The sequence below is a fragment of the Penaeus monodon genome, chromosome 8, assembly GCF_015228065.2.
Source record: "Penaeus monodon isolate SGIC_2016 chromosome 8, NSTDA_Pmon_1, whole genome shotgun sequence".
NCBI classification, from domain to species: Eukaryota; Metazoa; Arthropoda; class Malacostraca; order Decapoda; family Penaeidae; genus Penaeus; species Penaeus monodon.
In genome coordinates, this window is record NC_051393.1 from 52,652,434 (window position 1) to 52,661,779 (window position 9,346).

Sequence of the window (9,346 nt, forward strand, 5' to 3'; positions counted from 1 at the left end):
GTATTTGTCTTTTTTTTTTATCTGATAAAGAGGTGATAGATTTTTACGCGGAATTTTTCCGGGCCCATAGAAATAGGTTCTGCATGGGGGCCCCTAGCTCCCCACCCAGGGTTTCTTTTCCGGCTTGGTCACAGATGTTGCTCCACCCTTCGGAGGGGGAATCTTGTAGGATTTTTTCAAAGACCCCTTTCAAAGCTGTGGCATTGGGGATGGGAGGGATGTTGCCATTGGGGCGTACCCCTTTGGGGCGGGTGACCCCTCTTATCCCTTGGGCAGATTCTGTATGAAAAAGCCCCCCTCTCAGCAGAGTGAAATAAAAAGAATTATCAGTAACTTATTAAAACTAGTTGTTGCTGAGAAGGGATAGAAGATGAGTACTGGAAATTACAGAAGAATTTGCATTGTGTAGATGGTTGCTTACCCAGAAAAAGGGTCTGTATCTTTAGGGAGTGTTGAGTGGGTGTGATTTCCCTGCTGGTATGGGGGGGGTGCTGGAGGTGAAATGGAGGTCTTGGGGGAGCTGGAGAGGCTCCCCAGTTGGCGAAGGACTGGGCAGCCATGTGTTGCTGCTGCTTTCTGTTGAAGGATTCTCGGAGTGCTTATCTCGGTTCCGGATTCTGCGGCTTAAGTACAAGAGAACTGTGTAAGCGAACGGGGAAACGGAGGGAGCCTGCAGTCCGCTGAGAGAGTCAGCAGTCAGGTCTCTGCAGTGAGTCAAGAGAAGAGCCAGCTGGTGAGAGTGCGAGGACATGTGTACCTGATGTGACCCAGCCTGGGAAGTGTGCTGAGCTTCAGATTCCAGGGTTGTGGTACTACAGCATTATTCTCTGTCCATCATTTCTGGTTGAAAATTGATGGACATTATTGCTTTATTTTACACCTGACTTACACTTGCCATGGCTCGTAACCTGCTCGTCAAAAACTTCTGAACCAGGATGCATTTTTAATCATTAACGTTTAGATGATGAGTTGGTTTCGTATTGTTGCTTTGTTGAGAAAAGTGTTTTTTCGAGGAAATCCAGGGCTGTTCATTGTGTAAAATAGGGAGAAAGAAAACAGACAAGAAAAAAGGGAGGGGTTAATAAAGAAAATTTGGGTTTTGTAAATCAGATCTTGCTTCTCCGTCTGTCTGTCTGCCTGTCTGTTTCCCTTGTCTCTCTTGTTTTTCTGTCTCTCTGCTTGTCTGTTTCACTTGTCTCTCTTGTTTTTTCTGGGTGTCTTTCTTTCTCCCTTTTTTTTTCTCGTGTTTACTGATGGGCTCCGTCGATTCCTTGTCTTTTTTTTTTCTTTCCATATTTTTTTCCCAAAACCTGAAGAAATATTTTAAAGGGGGTTTGATATTAAATTTTTAGGGGTTTTTTTGGAAAAAATTTTAAAAGGGTCTTTCTGTTTTTTTTTTTTCCCAGATATACAGCCAGGGGAAAAAGCAAGAAACCAAGCAAGAAAACTTTCCCCCTTTTTATATTCTTGGGAAACGGAAAAAATAGAAGTAATGAGAGAGGAATATTGAAAATTCAGTCCAGAATTTTTGTGAGATTTGTAATGTTTCTCTGTTTCCCCTACTGCCCCTTTGTGGTGGGTGAATACTGACCTACTGCCCCTTTGCGGTGGGTGAATACTGAATGCATATGTAGATTGAGGTCAGTACATGATGCATTTAAGTCATTCATTGCGTAAAATTTTGAGTGAAGATGTGATGCCCTTCTGTTGCAGTGCCTGGATAGAGTCGGCTAACGTGAAGCCCTATTTCCAATACAAGAATCGTCTCATGAACGCCAACAAAAACCACTCCCTTTAAGGATGCAGTTGGAGCCATTGAGAAGTACATTAGCGAAAAAATATTGCGTAAGTTGCAGGATGTCTTTTGTGGCCAGTGCGGGGGAGAAAGTGACTTAAAGCTTCATGATTTAAAAAAATTTTGGATCTGATTCCGCTTCTTTTTGCCACAAAAAAATTTTAAAAATATGGGTAAGGGGGGATGGGGTACCCCTGCAAAATTTTTTGTTTATATTTAGTGAACCCACATTGGATTTTGCCAATTGTATAACATTTGTCTTATTTTAATGTGATTGTAGGTATCACATGCTAATAATCTCTTGTATTCCGCATCTCGTCAGTTGTAGCTTAATCTCTCTTTTATTTCGTTTTTAACGTGAATGACTTGTTTAGTTTACTATACCAAGGGATTGTGCTGCCAGCTAAGGTTACAGTGGATAAAAAAAAACTCCTATGATTTGGGTAGTAAATAAAAAAACCCCCTTTGAAGTTTTGCAAATGTGTGCCTTTCCCACATAGAAAAAAAGTTTCTTTAGATGTACACCTTAACGTTAGTGTTATATCATAGTTTCATGGGGGCCCAGCTGTTGCTTGAATGGACATTAAGCAGAGCATAAATGTAAGCATTAGTATATTGAGTAGAAGGACAAGCAATATCTCCCAAGATTTATGAGCATCAAGAGAAGACTCTGATCTGGGATAAAATAAATAAGCTTATGGAGCCTGGTATTTTCAAAAAAGATAAATTTCTGTTAGCAAATTGCAATTCTTTGTGAAATTGAGTGATTTTGAGTATATACTCTTGTAAGGATGGTCTGAAATGAAATCAGGTATGAAAATGCTTGTGTGTTTCTCTAGAAGGGGGAAAAAATTAAAGTTTTTTAAGAAGCCAGAATGTTTTTGGGGTTTCTCTGATGTCGCTGTTTCTTCCTTGAAATATTGCATATATAGTCTTTCAGTTGCGCTATATATTGCTCTTCAGTCCATGTTTATATTTACCTTTGTTTTCCATCAGTGCTCATGCCGTTGCTTTTGTACTTTTGCCCTGACAGATCCCGGAGATCGAAGAAGGAACAAATGACACAAACCACGCAGAAGTAGTCACTACGCCATCCAAAGAGAAAAAGGTTAAGGTAAGGATGAACATTTTTTATTTTTTATTTTATTCAGTGAAATGAAGAAAAATTAACATTGAAATTTTATAGGTGACGTATTGATAAAAGCAGTCCCTTACCCCCCCCGTTTTTCTTTTTCCTTCGAAAAGAAATTATCCAAATTTTTTTATGAAAAAATTTAAATTTTTAAAGAGATGGAATTCCAAAATTTTGACATTGAAGGTGTTGTCATTTTAGCTTGAGTTTTAATAGTTGAAATAGGAAATAGAAACCCATCTTCATTATATTATTAGAAAATTAAACACGATCCAAAAAGCCATTAAACCCAAACCCGGTGTCTGTCCCCTTTTTGAAGGACCACTTTCTAGGTTAACCAAAGAGGGGACCAAACAGTGACTCGAGCAGGTCAGTGGGAGCGGGGGAAGTTTAAAGGGGCAAGACAGGGGGACGGGGGGACACCCCGCTGTCGCGCCCGGCACACAAAAAAACCCAAGGGCCAGAGGAGCCTTTAACAGACCCGTACAACGAGAGGGCCGGGAGTAAGGGCTTAATGGGGGGGGGGGGTAGTTTAGGGGAGGGAAACGTGTTAGGGGTGGGAAGCCATAGAGCAGGAGGACCATAGCGTGCTTGTTTACATTACCTTGAAAGGAGGAGATGGTGGAAATTGTCCCTCAGTCTTTATATGTAAATATATTATAAATTATGGCCTTTTATATGGTATATAGATGTATTTTATATTTATTAATATTGTAGTATATATATTTATAGTCATTAGTTATATTTGATGTAATTATGATTATTATATTATAGATTATGATTATATATAATAGAATACATATAATTTAAATATTATATTAATATATTACTATTTCTATATTGAAATTTTATAGATATATATATTATATTATACTTTTTATGTATAATATAATTGTTATAAATGTATAGTATTTATTGATATATATTAGTAAAATATATTATGATTTAAATTTATTATAATAATATATTTTAAAGTATAAAATTTGTATATATATATATATAAGTATCTATTTAATATAAGTATATTTTATATAGTATATATTTAATGTAAGATATAATTTTATTGATATAGATATATATATTATATTTATTAGGTATATGTTTTTTATATAAGGTAATATAATTTATGTTATATATATGTATTGTAAAATTTATATATTATAGTTGATGTATTTTATATATCATGTTATGTATATTATGTATATAATATGTATGTGTTTTGTATATTTAATATGTATATATATCTAATAATAATGCATATATGATATAATATAGTATAAGTAATGTTATATTTTTTATATGTATATATATTATATAATTTATTGAAATTTATGTATATATATCTATTTTAATATTTATTAGTTTATAATAATTTTTTATATGTATTATGTTATTAATATTTTTTATATTTTTATTTTTTATATTAAAAAATTAATATGTATATTATTCTATATATATGTTATAATTAATATATCCCATATATATAAACCATATATTGTTTATATAATAATATTATTAATATATATATATATATTACCTAAAATAATATAGATTTAATATATTTAAATATATATTATATCTATAGATATATGATATATAATGATATATATATTAAGTATATATAAGATATATGGGATAACTAAATTTGTTTAATATTAATAAATTATTTTATTTTATATGGGATAATATTATATGTATATATATAATATATTATTAATTATTATATATTTTTATATATATATATATATAATTTTGTATGACATATACATATGTATATACATTATGTATATATACATATATACATTATACAATACCATATATATTATATAAATTTGAGGTGCTATTTTAAATATATATACCCATAGTATTCTATATTTACATATATATAAATATATAAAAAATATATAAAATATAATCATATAATTATAGATATATAAATATATTATATTAATATTATATTTTATATATAATATATTTTTATTTTATATATATTTACATATAGACATTTATATATACACATATAGATATGTATATATACACATATATGCAAACATATATATACACATACACATACACATAATATATACACATACACATACACATATGCACTGCATATATATACATGTGTATACATATATATGTATATATATACACACCTGCATATATATGTATATATATACACGTATATATACATATATGTATAGACATGTATATATATCTGTATATATATATTTATACATATTGTACATATATATGGATATATATGTATCTGTATAATTAAATATAATTATATCTATAGATGTGCATATACATTATATCTATATATATTGTATGTATGTATATATGTATATATAAGTATAAATATATGTATGTATATATAATTATATTTATATATGTATATATATGTATGTCTGTAATGTATATATTGTATATGTGCATATATAAGTTTAAATGTATATGTATGTCTATAGACATGATTACATATATGTACATATATACACAATATATGTACATGTTTGTATTTATATCTGTAAATGTACATATACATATGTATATATATGCATATCAATATATATGTATATGTATACATTTGTATATATTATGTATATGTATGCATTTGTATATATTATATATATGTATGCATTTGTATATATTATTTATATGTATACATGTTTATACCTATATGTATATATGTATACATATATATGTATGTCTTATATATAATATACATATACATGTATCCCATATATATTTTGATATATGTATATATATGTATGTGTATGTATATATATGTATATATAGTTATTATTGTATGCATTAATGATATATATAACACATAATACATAATACATAAATACTCAATTGTATATATAGCTTGTGAAAGATAGCTATATGTATTTATGTGTATATTTGTATTTATATGTATATATGTATATGTATATGTAGGTATATATATGATTGTATATAACATGAGACATACCACATAACACACACATGTTATGTATTATATACATATTATATACATATATAGATATATAATATATAATATATATATATATAATATATATATTCACACGTATATAAATTACATATACCATAATATATACATATACATAAAATGCAATCATACATTAATATATATTTATATATATATATATATATTATGTTTTTTTTTGTTTTTTTACATAATATACATATACACATATATATACATATACATATACATATATACATACACTTATATATACATATACATATACTCATACATACACATATATACATACACTCATATACATAAATATACATATACATATATACATATACATATTTACACATATACATATATACACATATACATAGACACATAATATACCATATACACATATATACATATAGACATTTACATAATACACATATACATATACAATACATATACACATAGACCATATCTTACACAACAATATGCACAACATATACATATAAACGTAATTATATTTATACAAAATATGCATACCAGATACAGGTGAAATTATACACCAAAAAACGTATATATTATAACAATGTACCTATACATATATATATGTATGTATGTATGTATGTATATAAATAGATGAAGACGCATGGTGCATATAAAGATAGTGCATATACATTTGCATATACATATATGCATACATATTTACATATACATGGATACATATATATACTTATATATGTATATATGTATATATACATATACATGCATCTACATATGTATATATACATTATATATAAGCATCATGTATATATATTTAAATATACATGTATATAATATATGTAAACACACACACACACACACACACACACACACACACACACACACACACACACACACACACACACATACACATACACGCATGTACACACACATACACGCATGTACACACACACATACACACACACCCACACACACACCACACACACACACACACACACACACACACACACACCAAACACACACACACACCACACACACACACACACACACACTAATACACACAAACACACACACACACACGCACAACACACGCACAACCACACGCACACACACACATGGGTACACACCAACGATGGACACACATACATGGACACACACACATGGGAACACACACTCCACACACATGTACCCACAATTGAACACACACATTGTACACACCATGTACAACACAGTACAACAACATGTTAACACCACATGTACACACACACCATGTACACACACATGTACACCACACACATATAACACAAATGTACACACATGTACATACACATGTACATACACGTACACACACACATGTACCCACACACATGTACCCACACACACACACACACACACACACACACACACACACACCCACCCACACAACACACCCACAACAACACACACCACACACACACACCACATGTACACACCCACCACATGTTACACACACCAACACACATGACACACACACACATGTACACACACACACAGTACAACCCACATGTACACACACACACACCACACACACACCACACACACACACGTACAAACACACACACACGTACAAACACACACACACGTACAAACACACACACAGTACAAACACACACACACGTACAAACACACACACAAGTACAAACACACACACATGTACAAACACACACACACACAACACACACACACATATACACACACACACACACACCACAAACCACACATAATTACACACACACATACAATACACAACCACAACACACACATACACACACAAGTACCCACTAACACACAACATTGACACACAAACACACACACACTGTACACACACAAACATGCCACACACCACACATGTACACACACAAACATGTACACACACACACAGTTACACACACACCACATGTACAACACACCCACACGTACTACACACACACACGTAAAAACACACACCGTACAAACACACACAAACCAGTACAAACAAACACGTACAAACACACACACATGAACACACACACACACATGAACACACACACACACATGAACACACACACACATGAACACACACAACACACACATCCACACACAACACACACACACACACACACCACACAACCACACACCACACACCACACACACACACACAACACACGTACAAACACACACACACGTACAACATACACAACGTTTTACAAAAAACACCACCCCCCCCCCCCCCACGTACAAACATACACACACGTACAAACACACCACAAACGTTACAAACACACATAAACACCACACCACACACACACACACACACACGCACCACACAACACAAGTACACACACAAGTACACACACACATACACAAGTACACACACAAGTACACACACACATACACAAGTACACACACACATACACAAGTACACACACAAGTACACACACACATACACACACAAGTACACACACACACATGTTACAAACAACATGTACACACACATGTACACACACACACACACATGTACACACACGTACACACCACACACGTACACACACACCACGCCACACACCACGCACACACACGCACACACACACGCACACACACACACACCACACACACACAACACACAACACCACAACACACCACACACACACACACACACACACACATGAATATACATATATATTTACATTTATATACATATATATATAAGAATCTATGTATATTTTTTTTTTATGTTGATACAAACACACACACACACACACACACACACACACACACACACACACACACACACACCCCACACACACCCACACCACACATACACAAACAATATATATATATGTATATAATGTATTAATATGTAATATATGTATATATATGTATATATATGTATATAATATAATATATGTATATATATAATATATATATATAAATAGTATATATATGTATGTATATTGTATGGATGTGATGGATGTGGTGATATGTACATGTGATGAATATATGTATATGTAGATATGGTTATGTTATATGGATACTAGATAATATATATATATATATATAGATCTATCTATATCTAGATACATATATACAATAGTCAATAACATGTAATATCAACACATATATGGGTATTTTGACAAAGGTGGTAATATATGAGATATATATATATATAGAGATAGAGAGATAGATATATATACCTTATACATATACATATACATTATATATATATATATATATATATATATATATATATAGATATATATAGACATACATATACATATACAGAGACATAGACATACATATAGATAGATATTTTTTTAATCTTTTTATATATATATATAATATATATATATATAATTATATACATATATACATATGCATAACATGTATTATGTATAACATGAACCATCCGTTTAAAAAAAAAAAAAAA